General features: G+C 37.8%; 1 long non-coding RNA gene across 1 annotated transcript in view; it reads left to right on the top strand.

Annotated features, from left to right (window-relative positions):
• Positions 1-18730: 18730 nt before the first annotated feature.
• LOC130048022 (uncharacterized) overlaps positions 18731-18834 on the top strand; it is a 15488-nt gene continuing 15384 nt past the window's right edge. Inside the window, exon 1 of the long non-coding RNA XR_008796859.1 lies at positions 18731-18834. This exon is cut by the window's right edge and continues 160 nt beyond it. This is a non-coding gene — a long non-coding RNA (uncharacterized LOC130048022).

An 18834-nucleotide genomic window follows, 5' to 3' on the forward strand; every position in this document is an offset into this window, starting at 1 on the left:
GTTGAAATCCAGTAGAACTGCGACGCTTTACGCCGAGATACTTCATGAAGCGCGTTAACGTTAGCGCTTTATGAAACGTAAGCTGACGTGAAGCTTTGTTATTCATCCCCTCGTGTACTTTCAGAAATAATTTTTTTTTTCATATGTACATTTTACAGTCGCTAAAATCGTCGTAGTACATGTATATTTATCAAGATTAATGAAGACGCGCATTGTTCACATTCATGGGGAAATGGCTATCATTTCAATTGGTAAACATATGGAAGATAACAACATTGGAAATGGAAATATGTAATACTAACCATCAAATGGCGATAGCAAAAATAGCTAATTATGGTTTATTTCATAACTGCTTCCTCGAAAAAGAGAGTCGATAATGAGGTATGAACTGATATACAAATTCACCAATAACCACCTAAGTGTACTGCAATGTATCTCTCGCTACTACAAGTCTGCCTTTAGAAAACCCCAACACTGATAACGGTACATACAAATGGCGGACCACCACGTGTGACCTTGACCTTTGTCAATGTCTACACTTCTATCGGTGCGACACTCTCAGCGTGAATTGAAGTCCTTGTCTGGTCTTTAAGTGTCTCATCTTAAGGTCTGCAGATTTGCAGACGACCTTGGGACCAGCACCATACGGTCTTCTCAGCGCTGTCTGGATCAGAGTCTGGGAATCTAAGAACACATCTTAGACTTCTATTCCATAAGAACCGCGGTCGTTTCCGGTCACGAAGATTTATTTTCCCTTTCCAGCTGGCCACCATTATTTAATGATGTATTGACACCAAAGATAAGATAACGGAGATACTATTACTGGGTACTGTCGCCTGTCGCCATGGAGTGCGAGATCTGACCTATAAACACCGTAACCAGACAGTGTGGTCCCCGTGTTGACCGTTACCCGGAGACCAAACAATGGTCCTAAAGCAGAGAGAGGATTGTGGGATTTTGCATATCTTCTTCCCCAAGAGAAATACCAACCAAGTCATGTTCTAATGAGAAACAAATTAAGAAGCATCCTCTCATAAAAGGAAATAAATTGGTTGAAAAAGAAATCATAAATTGATCCGAACTTCATTGACCGAGAGAAAAAATCTTACAAGTATGTCCACTTTTAAGCTAAAGTCGCAATCATAAATAGATTCTGCGATCATAAATAGTTCATGTTAGCGACGTCTACAGACAAGGTCAATGAGGAGCTGAAATCAGTGTACTATGTTCAAACAATGTGGACCTTGGCGCACTAAGAGAACATTGCAGCCCAGATACGGTCGTATAACAGCCATTTTGTCAACTTAAGTACGGACACATAGCACAAACAGGTCAAGTGCACTGAGAAAGTAAAAGCAGCAATGGCGACAGAAAATAACTTCAACAGAACTCTTTATACAAGGAGAGGAGAAACTAAATGCCATCTCTCATTAGCACTGTTTTCGCGTAACGATACATATCCATATGTTACAAAATTCCAGGAGAGCCTTGACTTCGTCTCTTGGCACGTGCATTGCGCGCTCGAGGTGCCATCTCTTTCGCGCTTCTGTCTGATACGCCGTAGAATTGGTGGTTGTAAGTCTTTGGTAATTAGTAAAGAGAATCATTGACTGCTAACATTTTCTCCTGTTTTAGTGTACGTTTTAAGACTTGAGAGGGGATGTAGTATTGCGCAAGGATGTCCAACGTCTGCCTCCATTCACTCTGAAACAGTGCATATGAAATTCTCACTCAATTTGGTATTGAATCCGCCATACATTGATCCTGGATCCACCAATGATTGACTCTGGATCCACCAATGATTTATCCTGGATCCGCCAATGATTGACCCTGGATCTGACAATGATTGACCCTGGATCCGCCAATGATTGACCCTGGATCTGCTAATGATTGACCTTGCATCCGTCAATGATTTGACACTGGATCCGCCAATGATGATCCTACATCCGCCACTGATTTGACACTGGATCCGCCAATGATTGACCCTGGATCTACCAGTGATTTGGCACTGAACCCTCCAATGAGTGGTGTAGCAATCTTAGATCATAATTTGTGTATTCATAAGTAATTGTAAATCAATACTGCGATGACCCCATTGTACTTATGTAAATACCCGAGTTTAACCTTGTATACATACATGTTTATTTATGTATTAAAATCAGATGCAAATCACCGACCTTTTGGTACAGCAAACAATCTACATGTTAATAGAGGCAAATGAAGGTACTTCCCATTATGTGTCGTAGGCGAGAGATTTCGCTAACATACAAATGTCGCCATTGAAGACAACTACCATATTTGTTTCTGACCGGAAGTTGATATCCTCCCCTGATTCGTTTTCCTGGTAGGGATTCCCAGACAATATTACGCCAAATAGATTTGTAAGAAAAGTATACGGGGTGTTTGTGCATGATTAATACTCTTTTGACATTGAAAACTTGATATAACGTACCTTAGCAAAATATATGGGTAGGATTATGTATTTTAATAGAATAATCATTAGATCTAAATGTATTCTTTTATATATGTTAAAAATAAATCACTTCTTGTTCACAGAAGAATAAATTCATAGCCTTTGTTTAAAATATCACGACCTTACGTCATAGACCAACTCAATCGCCAGTTGGTCAAGAAGATTTAAAAGGACAGTGAATCTTTAAGGGGGAAATGTCACGATGTGTTATTTGTCTTTAATAATTACCACCTTTCTGAATTCGACGGAATCATCGCGTGAGGAATAGAGAATGACGTATCATTCTGCAGATCTCGCATTATCACGAACTTTGGTGAGACTTCGATCGTTAAATTTCTAATAAATATTGATATTCTGAGAAGAAAGGGAAGATGTGTCACTTGAAAATGGAACTATTCACCACAGTCTGTCACATCACCGAGATTTCGCCAGTACTGTTTAATTTGCTGTCGTTGATTTACTAATTCATTTAGTTTTATTTCTGCTTCCTGTGTAGTAATTCGGAATCGGCATATCGTGGCTAACCCCTCCCCTCTCTTCCACCCTACCCCCCCCCCCCCCGCCAACCCCAACTCCAACCCCACATCTAACCATCAAATAAAAGAAGATTGTTTTCAAATTGAACACCTGTTGATATTATTTATAAACAATTCTACTTCAATGACAATAAACAAGGCATAGATACATATCTGGCTGCACGTAATCCCAATGTCAAAGTCTCTATATAGTGTGAATTGGGGGAATACGTGCATTACAAAACATGCAAAAATGTTTTGCAATAAGATAAATATTTATAAGTCATATGCCGATTTAGAGCGCTTTCATTTCAATACGCTCTCTCTGCGTACGTGTGTGGTGTTAGTGTGTGTGTGTGTGTGTGTTGGTGTGTGTATACGTGCTTGTGTTGTGTGTGTTGTGTTGATGTGTGTATACGTGCGTGCGGTGTGTTGATGTGTGTAAACGGGCGTGTTGGTGTGTGTACATGTGCGTGTGGCGTGTTGATGTGTGTAAACGTGCGTGTGTTGTGGGTTGGTGTGTGTATACATGTACGTGCGTGTGTGGTGTTAGTGTGATGTGTGTGTGTGCGTTACTGAGGACAGAACAGTGGAACGACCGGGCAGATATGTAATCCACGCTAATCTTGGCGGAAATTGACGACGGCTTAACATGTCGGTTACTCCCGATTCCCGCCAAAACATAATTATTATATTATTTAGCCGGTAATTCACACGAGAGGTATTACAACATATTAATATTGGCTTTTAAAATACCTTGCAAAGGTCAGGTGCTCTCTATTCAATGTAGCAATTTAGCGGATTACAAAGTATTATATTTACTTTATTTTTCTCAAAATAAGATTTTTCTTATTTTTTTTAATCTGCATTTTCCACTGAAAATACACACATACATTGTAGAATATTCTAGTGTACAACCATGGAATTTTTCATTTCACATTCACCACCCACTCACATATATTCACTTACAAACAGCTGTACTTGTATAAAATTTCAATACACGCAACATAGAGGTTTCAGATAGATTGATCAAAGCATTTTGAATTTCTCGTTTCAGATGTCTGGCTAATTTTATGCGGTTGGTTGGTTGTATATTGTTTAACGTCTCCACTCATGTGAAGACGTCACAATTGCCGGTGAAGGGCTGCAAAATTTAGACCTATGCTCGTCGCTTACGGCCTTTGAGCAGGGAGGGATCTTTATCGTGTCACACCTGCTATGGCATGTGGCCTCGGGTTTGCTATCACATCTACCCCCACCCATTTAATCGCCTCTGAGGACCTATTCTGACCCGGATCCCCATGGGATTATCAGTAAAGGAAAAAGTACCTACGTAGTTAGAGGTCACGCATCGATAAAAGGACGTTTACCATGTCATAAAATGACAATGAATCATGAATTTACATCTTAAATAGATTCCATAACCTTTATAAAGCGGATGTGTAGACAATAGAGCATTCTGGGAAGATCGTAACAGGAAGTTATTTAACATTCACATGGTCAATAGGATATGTGCCTATTTTATTTAATCTGGAGATCTTGCGTGAAGGTTATTATCGGGTTCCTTAGAAAACATCGTTACCAAAAAAATATTGGGTTGGGTAAGTGCATCCGATGGTTGTTCCAGATTTCTGTGCGATGGTATAAGAATCGTACTCCCTCTCTATCTATCCATCTATCTATTTACCCCGTCCATCACAGGTTAATGCCAAACCCGGTATCCATTTACAATTGGGTGATCCAGGGTGAACTCCGAGATAAAATTCCATTTCCAAACAAACAAATGATGACGATAATAATAACAATGCGATTGCCAATCTGCCCTGTTAGATAAAACCGAATCTCGGGTATTTTGAATGACCAGATTAAAAATAAACCATGAAATGTTGAAAATATGTACAGTATATTGTGTATCAAATACTAAGTATCAGGGGCGGTAGGTAGTGAGGTTTTTTTTGGAGACCTGGGGTGGATCCAGAATATATTTTTTTTATAAATGGGATTGCTGTCCGAGTTTTAATTTTATCAGTCCAAAGGGGAGGGGGTGAAGAGGCCCAAAAAGGGGGCATGAAAAGACTCCCAAAGGGGGGGGGGGGGTGAAGAGGCCCAAAAGGGGGGCATGAAGAGACTCCCAAAAGGGTGGGGGGGTGAAGAGGCCCAAATGGCAAGAAATGACCTTTTTAAAACAAAACTGAGTGTTCAGTAAAGGAGAGGGCTGTGAGCGTCGACCCACCCACCCTCTAAATCCGTCTATATCATATCTCTGGAACTTGTACACCCACCCTCTAAATCCGTCTATATTTTATCTGTGGAACTTTTACACCCACCCTCTAAATCCGTCTATATTTTATCTGTGGAACTTGTACATCCAGCCTCTAAATCCGTCCATATCATATCTCTGGAACTTGTACAGGCACCCTCTAAATCCGTCTATATTTTATCTGTGGAACTTTTACACCCACCCTCTAAATCCGTCTATATCTTATCGGTGGAACTTGTACACCCACCCTCTAAATCCTCTATATTTTACCTACAGAACTCGTACTATCATTCCAGAAACAGTGTCTGTTCATGTAGGAAACCGTGTGAAATCAACACTCGTAAAAAAGTAAGTTTGGATGAACACACATTCTTTTAATGTGGATGGTCCCCGAGAACAAAAGTAAAACCTGTTTCACTGAAATCTATGAGAAACGTTGTCCAAAACTTTGCGTGCTCGATTAAACGAATTAACACACTGTTACTGGAACGATAGTAAGTTAGAGTGACAAGATGGTTCTTCAAGTTCCGATGGACCGAACTCAGCGCGGGAAGCGTGTTCGAATAGCTGATAACTATTTGTTTCGTATTTCACCGAACACGTGCGTGGTGGACCACGTGCACGTTGGGCCACATAAGGAAAGCATATCCCTAAAAAATAAGGCAGGTAACCGTTAAGTCAAAGTTCTCGCCAACATGTACTCCTGGATATAAGTACAGTGTAATAAAAGTTCACGAGACGGGATAACGACCTTGCCTTGGTAATTGGAAAAGTAAAAATAGGTAGTGATTACAAATCGATCAAATGTCATTAAATCTTTATCTGGGGGTTGCTTGTATTGACAAGGACTACACACTTTCAGATTAACCAGGATTAAGATAAAATACACGCTACAAAACGATTAATTAGGAAGAGCTATATATCGCTTGTAAATACTGTACAGGGTTCTGCTAAAATAAGTGATAATTGTAAAATGTACACGTATTTGCCCCCGTCCCCCAAATCATTTTGATACAGAATTACATACTGAGGTTGAAATATACACGTGGTTAAAAAGAAAAGAAGACTTAATGAGTGCAGTCCTACAGTATATGTAATACAAGTTTTGATTCTAAGAAATAGTTTGCGATGACTAATGACACGCTTGCTATGATTATAGCAGTGCAGACTTTTAGAAATGAATTTCATTTTTGTATGAATACATACATTAAGTTGTAAATTATCATAGAATTTGAAACATATCACGTATCTATATCAAACAGTCTACTTAATCCAATATTAGTATATATTGTTTCATTGTTATTATTCATCTGTAATTTTACAAACATGTAATCAAACATTTTGTTATCTATATGACCTTGACTATGTATTTTTATGGAGAAGGCTTATATGGGCAATGTCTGTTGTCTGGGTAATTGGTTACGGATAATTGGAGAGAGTTGCACTGATTCAATTCTTGGTAAAATGCGATACATCAATGCACAAATGATTACTGTTGCTGAAGAGGCACCTAGCATCTGCGCATTGATGTGCGCAGTCGACCAAGAATTAAGCCACTGCAAATCTCTCCATTTATCCGTTACTTTTACGAAAGGGAAATTTAAAAAAAAAACAGCAAAAAGTATTACCATGATTGCTTTGGAAGACGAAATAATTCATGAGTATCCAACAAGAAGAAAAATGTTGACCTTTGAAAACGGGAGATAAATTCTAATATTGACCTTTTAACGCGATAAATGGATTCTAGTATTGATCTTTTAATCTTTTCCTGACACATTTTATTTTTCAGTTTGGAGTTGATTCAAATCGGCAGATGCATTACAAAATTATGAAATATATCTGAGGGGAAAAAGTTTGTTTGACTTGACGGCAGTCAATACAAAAATTATAGCATACCAACGTGGGTGTAACAAGCCAAATATTAAAATGCCAATTGGCTTTTCTCACAGTACCGGTGGTGTTCAACAGATTAACTGGTGTACTGTACTTGTAGATAAAATGTTTTACTGAGGAAAAGTTACACCCTACATATGCATGACGCTCATCCCCACCCCACCCCACCCCACCCACACCGGCCCCAACCCCTGGAGCACGAAATAGATCAAACTTAAAGAGACTTTAATTGCTAAAAAAAAAATCAAACTTCTCTGTTTTGAAATATATCTGTACAAAATGTGTATAAATATGCAAACCATGTATAAATATATCAACATTACACACTGAATTATTAAGTCAAGTTGATCAAATTATTATTTTTTACTAATTTGTTTTCAGTACATCCTGTAATTGCTTGAACTCTCCTCACACACTGATTAAAAATTGCTCTACGTGCATCATGTTTATAAAAGATTATCAATAAATACTTAGCAAGGAAATTTTCAAACATGCCCACATTTTGTAAATTTACTGTAAAAAACTTTTCAATAGGAAGTAGAAAAATATGTGTGTGCCACGTGTCTTTTGGATACAATGTGATTCCTGTAATAGACCTCAGTACGATTTTAGTGTTGTACACAAATTGTTATCGTTTATGACTCTAAGGCGTCTAATGACCAAGAACAAAAGTACAGTTGTATTTGCTTCTATAATAAAATGCTGCACTCTCTATGACATCAATAGTTAGTTATGGGCCCGCGAATATGACGTCATTTCACTTGTTACATAAAGTAAACAAATTGTATTATACGATAATTAGCGTTCTAAAGAAAGTACTGGATTGACAATAGCTTAAATTTTGCGGTGTCAGAACAGAAATATTTATACACGACCAACATTATAAATAGTCATAATGTATTTAGATATCTGGAAATCTTGATCATTTAATTTTTCTATTGATGTGTTATGGTGCAATTACTAGTATAGTGTGCATTATATACAGTCCTTTACTACTTCTAATGACACATTGCGGATGAATGCACTTTCGTTTAAAGGGACTGATTCACGATTTTCTCTTTTTGTTTTTAACTTTTAATGATAAACAATCTACTGTCTAATGTGTTTAAAAGATTTCACACAAAAATTAAGGTTATACATTATCACAGAAGCTCATTTTAGAGAATTTATTATCAAAATTTTGATTTGTAAACAAAGCTTGTGGTATGTTACTGTTTACGAAGTTTTCGAGGAAAAAAACCTTTTAGCTTTTGATTTTAATCATAGCGTTTAATTCTGAGAATTTTACAGATATAAGATCTTATGTCACACTGTCATTCAATTTCATTTTCAAATTGTGTTTTATCGTTGCATTCCTCTTCTTACCCTTGTAAAGCGCCTTAAAATGTTTTGTTTTATATAATGCAATTTATACTTTTTTAAAATTATTATCATTATAAATGGATATCGATCTAAGTTTATTATATCAATCACATTTCAAGTATTAATTAGGAAAAATGTGTCATCTAAACGTTTAGTGACTGTGCAAAATGAAGATGCTTTAAATCATAAAATTCACATTTCACTGCTTTGTTTGTACACATAAAAAAAAACTTGAGTCTTTGTTTACATAGCACAGAGTTAAGGCGAAAATATTGCACTTATCCTTGCATTCAGAAAGTTAAAATTTTGGCTGTCAACATTAAATGAATTATATATTTAATATCTAACATCATAAAGGAAAAATACTTGAACCAGTCTCAACATATGGAATGGATTTCAAGCCTAATTATTCTAAATTATTGATGTTTCAACGAAATTGAACCACAAATGACCTCAAATGAGATTTTGAAGAAAAAGAAAATTATTTTATTTATGCATTGTGCAGGGAAGATCTTCCTCGAGGACTTCCATTTATCATGTACTTGTCAAGGTAGAAGCTACTGGCTTCTGCACGCAATGCACGTGCTACCTATGTGCTTTGTCCGATACTGACCATTAAACTGAACGTAAATCAAAACATTGGTTATTTCTTCTGACGTTAATCTAAGCTGTACTTCAAGATTTTTCAATGGCTTGCGAACTATGGACAAAGTACCATCTAGTTAAGGAGATTTGTAACGAACTTCCATCGATACTTTGTCCAGGTAACGAGAAAAGTTGACAGAGAAATGACCATTGGCACGTGACCTTTTATGCCAACACCGTTAATGGTCTCACAGGTAGCTCGTTAAGCAACTAAATTTCAATATTTGTCGATTCTTTTCTTCTATTTGTCGAACAACATTTGATGTACGGACAGCTTGTTAAGAGATAGATTGGGTCATTTAAACTTGGGCGGTGAAGGGTCACTCTAAAAGAGGCTAATTGTACTGTTGCACGGTGTCGCAGACTTCCCATCAGTCCCTGCGGTCGTCCACGTGCCGGAATGCCGCGAAGAAAAGAACCTTTCTAAAGCATACTGTTATAGATGGTCACTGAAAAGATATTCAATGTTATTGTTTATCTTAGCGTTCTGTGTGCGGTTTCGTGGGTGGCCACCCAGTTACTAAGTAGATTCCCTGCCTGTCCTGGGGGACAGGTGCGAGGGCTCTTTTTCTTTGTCTCTATGGAGGTGTTGCTGTGCGGTTTTGTAAACTGTTGCTCTATTTGTACTAAAAGAAATTACCCTGTGTTACATGGCAAAATGTCCTTTGTGTTACTAGTCCCCATCGCGGTATGAAATGTCATAAGCGGATCCAGTTGGGGTAGGTGGGGAGTCTGGGATGCCTGTGAAAACTACTGTATATAATGTATACCTCATAGAGTTGACATAGAACGAAATTGGTCAAGGCATTCCTATACAAAACAAACACTGTATTAGAAAAAAAATATATCATTCTCATGTAATTATATTAAGGAGGAAAGAGAAGAGTTTTAAATGGATTGTGAAAACAGAACTCTCATACCATTGACAATTATCAGAAGATGAATAAATACTCTAACAAATCAATTAAATGAGTATTGACATGAAATTATAGAATACTAAGGGTTATTTTTTTTTTTTTTTAAATGTGCAATATCTTGAATGTACATAATGTACAATTTTCTCGTTTCCTGTCGATTTCAAATTTAAGAAATAAATTTCATTTTTTGAAAATTCATGAGGGTATAAACTGCGACGGTCCACGTCGGCATACTTCATGAAGTACAATAGCGCATGTATTTATTTATTTACATTCTACTTTCATTTCTGTCGGAATTCCCAACCATTGAAATAGACATACTATACTAATTTATCAACATTCATACGCACGTTGTTCACAACTGCAGCGCGTTCATGGGGACCTTTTTTTTCCATTACAATTTGTAAAGATGTGTAAAAGCAAAAAGATTGGAAATGTGCATCTTTAGGTATCAATGGTTGTCTTGACAACTTAAGAGTACTAGAATGTCATTCTGAATCAGAGTGTCGTCCCTTGGTACCCTCTGTATTCGGGCCAACATTTTATACTATGCTGTACTTTTAACTCTCACATGACATCAGTGTGCTATTGTCATCGTTTTTATCATCCAATGGAAACTTATTTGGCTTTCATAAATTCATAATGAATCTTATTGTTAAAACTGTGCATGCCCCCTAAAGGTTCTTGATGGTTAAAATATATATATTCTCTAATCTAAAACATTACCACACTTTCACACATAAACATCCATGGGAAAATCTGTATATTCACCGAACATACCCCAAAAACAAACTTAAGCCTGACCTAGCATGAATTTAACTTCTTTTAAGTTCAAGACTTCATTCTAGATTCAACTTAAAATGAATATTCATCTTATTAAATTTTTTGACTTACGTTACGTAAAAAGAAAAACATCGTAACTTTACGAGAACCTATCAAGTATCCTAAGTCAGGATATTTTTCCTCATTTTTTTATCTACCTGAAATTATCTGTCCTCATGCCATTCCAGGACAAACCTCGAATTTAATTTAGTAAACCAGAAGTGTCGTACTTTAAGTTAAAACTTACGAAATTCATCAGTCAGAATTGTTTTTTCGTAAGATAAAAAGTTAAGTAAAAGCTGCGCCTGACTGTTGAACGTGACCCGTATGCACTGGGTCACATCTCGAAGGTCAATAACAATTTCTTTGGTAGGAAAGTCAGAGTTAAGATGTTTAGTATTATAAATGAATTAAGTATCTATCATGACTATTTTATTGAAATCTGTCTTAATCTAACCCCAACTATTCCCCGCGTTTATCAACAGATTGCGATTTCCGGGTTCTGGTGTTTTGGCGCGCTCAGCAGCGCTTAGGATTGACGTGTATATTGTTTCCAGTCCTAGAGGAAATCAAATGGACATAAACCCAGATTGATAGAATGCCAGCCTCGTTAGGTCATCAACCAGCGATAATTTAACAATCATCAGCCCCGTCCAGAATCCTTCCCCCCTAACATCTGGCAAAACCCAACACGGGATGTGGTCAATTTGGCGGGAATACATAGCATGCGATCTGCCAGCGTTATCGTCTGAATTTGAAGGCATGCTGTGACCATTTGCCCAGTTTATTAGGATGTCCATCAAGTTAACAATAAATGATACGCATATTTTATGTAATTATATGCAAGATGAAGTTCGAATCTTGTTGTTTTGGGGTCATAATTTGTGTAATTAGAACGTAAAGGTCGGATGTTATTCCACGAAGCAGCGGTCAGCTAGTTGTAAATATTTTACAATTTCATTAGCAGTCTTGTTAATGAGATCCAGAGAAATTACTACGTAATCACTGTCCCCTGGAAATGAGGGGAATTAGAAACAATGGCAATATTCGGACATTATCTGCAGATATCACGCGTTCGTCTATTTCTGTGAAATGTTTAGCAGCTTGTTTTCGCGGTAGATGCTCTGACAGTTCGCCGAACAAATACTATAAGTCAACAATACTGTGTTATTAATATATTTCATAATGTAATGTGAAAAATATCTCACTTCTTGGAAATTGCAATGGGGACGATGATCGATTGACAGTGATGATACAGCAAATCTTGGAATTTGATTTAGCATTAGAATAATTCGACATGTGCACTGTACATTAATAAACTATGACACATGTTCCTCTCAACGTGATGTGTAAAAATCAGTTTGGCCTCATGATCACGGTGTGTATACTTCTGTCTTATATTAATTTCTCATCTGAAGTTGGAAATGACGTAAACGGCCAAGCAATCATTTTAACTTCAGATTGAATACAATGAACACTCGTATTCTCCCGGTGAGGTTGTAACTGACGCTTTTGTCACCTGTCGCGGAGAAAGTGATTCCAGATTTAGCTCACTACTACGTTGTAGTTTGTCGGAGACGGCTGGTATGGGGATTAATTTAATTCAGATTACGCAATAATATTTTGTTGTTTCAATCTCAGGCTCCAGCTGATCTTAATGACATTCGCGTGAGGCCGTGACCCTTGGGTAGCGTTAATTATTTTTGAGATACAGATTATTGAAGTTATAGATATGAACGTAGTATCAACATGTCTAAATTTCCCTGATCATGTATTGTCTCAAGATTCAGAACCACAGAAATACCGTGTTTATGCACTCAAATTGTCGTCTGAAATATGTTCTGATGCCGAACTTTCCATTGGAGATCAGCAAGCGCTCCATACGATGCAGCTATCTCTCTCCAGAATCAGATCTCGGACTTTCTCGTCTAGGGACCCCCGTGACTTGTCCAGATGTCCTCTGTCTCAGTGTAGGATTTTCTGTCCGTCACTTGACAGGCCGCTTATGTCAAGGGAAGTACAAGACCGCTTATATGCTTAATGATGTTGAGGCTATCTGAGAAAGAGAATCAATTCTGCGATTGTTTGCAGTTGAATCGGAATATTGTGTCCATTATCTGGAGAATGGCATGCAGTCCCTTGTGTCAACGAGCTTGATCGAATCTGTACTATACAGAATGCGAACCATATTGAGTGCATTATGTCCCTAATTATCAGAAAATATGATAGCGAGCAAGCTTACTTTCACCGGTTTCTTCAGATAGCATTACAGTTCGCGTGTCTGCTTGATTTACAATTAATGTTTGCGTGATGCGTAAGGACAACAATTGGAAATCATAATCAATAGTTTCCTGCATATATATATATATATATATATATATATATATATAATATTTACATTGTAGCATGTATTTATAATTAATCTTGTTTAAATTATATGAGCCCCCTGAGGGTCCTTGATTGGTGATTAAACACACACACACACACACACACACACACACAGAGAGAGAGAGAGAGAGAGAGAGAGAGAGAGAGAGAGAGAGAGAGAAATGAATATTCAATATAGATCACAGGGAAATCTACAATATATAGATACCCACATCTGCCCCTACCCGGGATTGAACTCACGACCGGTGGAAATAAATCTCCTAGCAGCGTGTGTTCAGCGCGCTAGACCGCTCAACCACCTAAGCATATATACATGTATATATGAATAATAAAAGGCTGTGGGTTATACAGATATTCTGCCAGCTTGTGAGAGGACGTGACGTTTTATTTAGAGTAAACACATTCTGATGTTTGGCATTGCCAGACGATGATCTACAGCAAGAATTTGTCTACAATTCCAAGCATGAGCAATGCCAACTTCAAAGGACGGTCAAATTTTTCTAGGTAACGATGTATTATAACATATATCTGTCCAGGTTTGTGTATAATCAAAATTAAAATTTACCAATAGAATGAGTTTGACAAGTTCGATGGTGCTATGAAATTGTGTTGAAGAAAGACTATCATACGCTAAAACATGTTTGTTGTTTTGGGGTGTGTGTTATCTAACAGTTATATATGCGTATGTGCGATCTCTCTCTCTCTCTCTCTCTCTCTCTCTCTCTCTCTCTCTCTCTCTCTCTCTCTCTCTCTCGTGTGTATGTGTGTGATGTTGGTATCATGGTAAAAACTTTGATTATACGTGACAGACAATCGTATTCATACAATGGAGGTTGTAGGTGTTATAGAATAGAACTGTAACTTAAGGTAAGAAAATGTGTAAATCCATTTGTACATGCAGCAGTTCAAGGATGCTTCAATAAAGCTTTTTAAAATACCGAAGCATACGTTGTATGATTTTTTTAATTATTTTTTTTTTACATTATGCGAAAACTGACAGCCAAGAAGATGTCAGTCTTTCAAATCATCAGAGAGAGGAAAAGCGGGACTCGGCACATTCCCAGGATGTCTCGATATCTCGTGAGACGAGAGGTTCTTGTTAATATCGCGAAATCACATTTATACATTCATTATAGCTTTAACACAAGACACATGAACAAACAAACGAGAGTGACCACGACATTCGGAAATCCTCAGCGGTATGGCAGACACATCATAAACAGTTCGTTCAATATATTAAACAAAACCAGGTGTGAAGATTTATACATGTGTATAGTTTAGAATCCACATAAAGAAATTGGTTATCAGGAAGAAAAAGATCACAAATCCGAATTTAAGCTAGACGGTTTTTTTTTTTTATTTCAAAATATCATGAGTTTTGCTTATGATTTGAAATCAAACCGATTGAGTTCAATTTATTTTAATATACTAAAGCAGAATATATATTATTCGTAGTTGTATCTATGGATTCAAGGCAGATATTGTAACATGGTATTATGGTTTACCAAAAGGATTGTTAGACGCGACCAGATGAAGATGACATAAGGATTTTAGTGTAGCCATATTTTCTCGTTAAAAAAATTAGGTGCTACAAACACCATGATATTGCATTCTTCAATTTCTTTAAAATTCGCCATTTTCATATCGAACAAATGAGGGGTACATACACATGTATATATTGGGGGTTATTTCAAGGCCAAACTAGACTGTCCTTTGTATACAAATTTTAATGACGTCAGCTTCCGGAAACTGATTTTGAACTATTTATAGTTTTGTTATTATTGTGTGATTTTGAACGGTAAGAATTAAGGTTAGATTAGAAAATTAATGATCGTACTCCTTTGTGTACATGTTTTAATAAATAATGCTGGGCGCATATTGTCGTGTCGTGTATAACCTGGTATTTGGTAACAATTAACCCACATTTTGCCCGATATCTGCAGGAGTCAAAGTTCACGTCCTTGGTGCGGTCAGTAAGTCTGACGGCCAGAGAAGGCATATACCTAGTCTTCTATTTTGAGGATACGGGGGCGAGTTTGGCAGAGACAGCTGACCCAAAATCAAGCGCATACGCAGTTCATTGGATTCAGTCCCATTCATTCTATATTTACCATTCCCAGAATACTTTGAAATGTTAAGGTATGACTAAGTCTTTGACAGATTTCTATTTAATGTTTGAAAACAAAAAACAGGCAAAGAAATATTTTTAAGAATATATTTATCCGATCAGAAATAGAATACGACACACACAAATAGCGTAATCGATATGTTTCATCTATGTACCATCTGATTAAACTTCCGAGGAAGTCTGAAAATTAATGTGTCTAGATGTGCTGTAGTAGTCGACGTGAGGCGTGCAATCGAACTCTTAACTTCGTCTACTCCGACAGCTAGCAGAAATCGGCTTCTCCGACAAATTCCACTTCATGAGATTTCTCCTGGTTCAGTACAATCCTTAGTAATCTCCGCGACTGGACTGGAAATGGGGCGGAAAACGGCGCTAAACACTCGCAGGTGTGGGACATTACTGCGTGCTTCGTTAAATCCCGTAATCGGGGTGACCTGGTTAGGGGGAGGCGCATGTTGACCTAGTTTCTGACATTGTCTAATCCGATTTTCCCGGGTCTGGGTTCGGTGTTTTGGAGATCTCTATCTTACTTCACACTCTCTGAATCAGTGCAGACTCTTTTTGATATCCGGACTTCGACCTTTTTAGTTAATGAAGAAGAAAAGAAGCTTACGAAACCGCGATCATTGGCTCGAGACTAAAAGTTTAATTAATGCGCTTTTAAGTTGTGCAACGTTATCTCATCGCCGGATCAAAATCGTCCCAACTCCGCATACCGATGATTTTAAAGTCATTCATAAAAAGATAAAGACACAACATTCAGGTCAAATTTTTTTCTTCAAAAATCTAGGGAGTGATCTTGAATCAAATAAACTTGGGTAGTTTTACAGTACCTGGTAGTTTGAAACATCTATACAAACACTGCTACATGATATCGACACCTGATAATACGTTGTATATGATATACAGGTGAAATTCCAGGTACACGTCTATAAAAATGGGATTTATAGACCTTCCGAACTGACGTTCAATCGTCGTCCGAATTCGCGCGCTCTCCAGGGGACCGACAACAGCGGTGCAATTGAACTCCGTGTACTTGACCAAACAAATGTCTCGCCCACCCAGACCATCATTAAAAACCTCTCCACTTATGTTTTATTGTTGTTGGGTTTGTTTCCCATGTAGCGAATTTTCAGACAGTCTGTTTATGTTCATTGAACTGCGGAACTTCTCAATAAATAAAAGTCAAACGGAAGCCGCTCTGGGAGTACGGCTGACCGCAAATCGGCGTTACACATGGAAAGTTTTGTTGCTTATCATGAAGAGAAGGAACTGAGGCGATTTATTATATGTTAAGATCTCTTTACCGTGAGGTTATTTTTCAGTTTTAAACAAATCATTCATTTTTCATTTCTAGACAATTACAAATCAAAACATGTTGTTCTTTCTTTGTTTCTTTTTTCCGTGACTGGATCCTTCCGGTGCAGAACGTCCCCGCGCGACACTCGCCTTATGAAACCTAGAAACCGGACTGGGTATATCGTTCGTGTCAATTTATCAATACATAGAATACTGGATAAACATTATCATTATACATGTATATAGAGTGGGAATAATATGAATAGATAAAGACACACAAATGGATAAATATTTATTTTCCTAATCATGGTTGCACAGTGGCAAAAAGTGACGAAGTACAATAGTATTTGCGAGTCTCTCTCTCTCTCTCTCTCTCTCTCTCTCTCTCTATATATATATATATATCTTTCATCGGAATTTTCAAAAAAAAAAACTCACACATATATACATGTGGCTACTGACTTGACAGTTGAGGTTATACAAGGGGCTTTACGGTCTTGTTTAAAAACAGCATTTCGCAGATTTTCTATGGTCGTTATTTACAAATACCTGTCATTGTGTCGAATGCTGTCTGACGTGTTTCATACCAATTGTTAGGCATTTTTACACACTGATTTTGACAATACGGATCCGTTCATATGATCAAGATATAGGGCTCACGGCGGGTTTGACCGGTCAACAGGGTGATCGGTGCTCCTCCTAGGCACCTGATCCCAGCTCTGGTGTGTCCAGGGGTCCGTGTCACGGCGTGTTTGTCCTATTCTTAATTTTGTATTCTGAATAGGAATTATGAGATTGGTCTTCACTTTTGCATTAGTATAGACAAATAGAAAGCGTCCATTTTATTGTACTTGTACGTCTCACATCGTGTCGTGGTAGCTTAGTGCTGGACCGTTCGCTTCGTAACCGGGAGGTCGTGAGTTCGAGACCTGCTCGTGTCATGGTTTAGCAGTGGCGTAGCTTCCATTGAGGCAACCGAGGCAAAAAACACCTTTTACGTTGTTAAAGTGTCGATAGCTTCTGGGGGGCTGCGCCCCCCCCCCCCCCCCCCCCCCACTCCCACAGACCCCTGCCTCGGTAATATTCGAACCCAAGCTACGCCTATGTTGCGTCAAACACAGGACGTTAACGAACCCTTGACACTTAAAAGTGAGAATCACGGGTCTTTCGGATATGACCTTAAAAAACAGAGGTACTGTGTCGCGATAAACAACCCTCACTACTGAGCGCCAAGCCTAGGTCTAAATTTGTGGCACTTCGTCTACACCTGGTGATGTCTCAATATGAGTGAACAATTCTTGACGGAACGTTAAACAGACGCTGCAGTTTCTACTTCTGTATATATTGTGAACACATCACATTGTATATTTGTATGGATACTTATATGTATTTTCTCAATACCTTTGTTCTATTGGTAAGGAGAATAAAGAATTGACTTGAGAAAATCAAACATTCGTTTCTTTTTTTGCGTGCTTGGTCAGCACAGCGCCGCCTCTGGGAAGGGAGTGGCCGGTCTATGACTAGAAAATAAAAATGCATGGCCGTAAAAAAAATATTGCAGTACTGGGAAATATAATGACTACACAATATTACGATTACGCACACGAGTGGTGACTTTTTTCTTTCAATAAACTGGTATCCTGCCAACAGAATCTAATCCAATTCAAACGTTTCAGACTGGGGGCGGCAGTCTGTTATAAACTAGTCCCCCAGTTATAAGTCGTAATGGTTTTTTCTGCACCCAAGTTAATAACTTTTGTGTAATATAGACATAATAACCACCAGTATAGACACAGGAGATCGGGAGTGACAGCAGTCTGGACCGAAGGTGTATAATTTGCACTGAGCCAGACAACAGAGGAGATTCTGGTCAGGTCATCGATTGATCCAGCCGACGGGATGAAAGACCACGACATATATATATATATGTATATGTATATATATATATATATATATATATATATATATATATATATATATAATGTGTTACTGGTGATTAATCAAGAGTCGTATCGTAGAGGCCTGAAAAGTGTGTATTGAGGAAGGCACGTGACTTAATTTCATAAGTCTCAACATCTCTTGATTTAAGCACTTTTTGGAGCTGAACATCACTAATTACCAGCAGACTCACA

The sequence above is a fragment of the Ostrea edulis genome, chromosome 7 (genome assembly GCF_947568905.1).
Source record: "Ostrea edulis chromosome 7, xbOstEdul1.1, whole genome shotgun sequence".
Taxonomy (NCBI): domain Eukaryota; kingdom Metazoa; phylum Mollusca; class Bivalvia; order Ostreida; family Ostreidae; genus Ostrea; species Ostrea edulis.